Source organism: Branchiostoma floridae, chromosome 14 (genome assembly GCF_000003815.2).
Source record: "Branchiostoma floridae strain S238N-H82 chromosome 14, Bfl_VNyyK, whole genome shotgun sequence".
In the NCBI taxonomy this organism is placed as follows: Eukaryota; Metazoa; Chordata; class Leptocardii; order Amphioxiformes; family Branchiostomatidae; genus Branchiostoma; species Branchiostoma floridae.
The window spans coordinates 13,165,245-13,166,264 of NC_049992.1; positions in this window are offsets into that span (position 1 = coordinate 13,165,245).

Sequence of the window (1,020 nt, forward strand, 5' to 3'; positions counted from 1 at the left end):
ATGGATTATATTGACGTAAGGTTGATCAAACATTGAAAGAAAAACTATGTTCTCATGCTCTAGTTTCCAACCGTCAACATTGAAGGTAGTTCAAGTTGCATCGACTATTTGTACGTCTATGACGGAGAGTACTACAACACGCCTGGATTTTACTCGACAATATACGTCTGCAACAGCAACGTGCCAAACGTGTTCTCTTCGACAGCCAACTACGTCACCCTAAGGTTAAAAACAGACGGCTCCGTCACCGGGTCTTTCCAAGTGCTGTATTCGGTCCTCGACTCCAATTCGCGTATGTTGTCTCTTTTCTTATACCTCGAGTTTGTGTCAGGATGCACTAAAATGCACGATACAAAACTAGAATAGATATAAGATATCAAGAAAATCTAACAACTACAATTCACAGATATAACTTCTAGATTTCAACGTGTTTAAAACAATGATGTGATTTGATGAGATTTATACTTGATGCTAATGAAGTTGTAATTCGGCGAACCACCTTTATGCGTATCAGTATCACACCAGTTTGGTACAGTAAGTAAAAGCGGCGTAAGACCGGACTGTAGGCGATTCCTTCGCACCGGGACTTACTCCTACTCTTTTGATGTGTGGTGGGTTCTCACACATAGGGCCTCAGTCTTAATGTCACATCCGAGAGAACGCCACTAGCCGTAGCCAAGAACCTTAAGAGAAATTAGATGTAAAGTACCTTTCCAAGAGGCAGGTCATCGGGACCTGCTAGGGATTCAAACCCAGAAACTTAAGATTCCATAGTCAACAACGCTAGCCACAAGACCCAACCCCCCCGCCCTTCCCTTCCACAGCGGTATCCGGTAGAATTCGACTTGTTGGCGGCTCCACCACCTCTGAAGGCCGTTTGGAGGTCCGTACAACCGATAGTTCCGCCCCTGGGGACGTCTGTGACGACTCCTTCAGCACCACAGACGCTCAAGTCGCCTGCAGGACGCTGGGATATGCCGGCGCCATGGAATATCGCGGGTCGGCAGCTTTTTGGTCAAG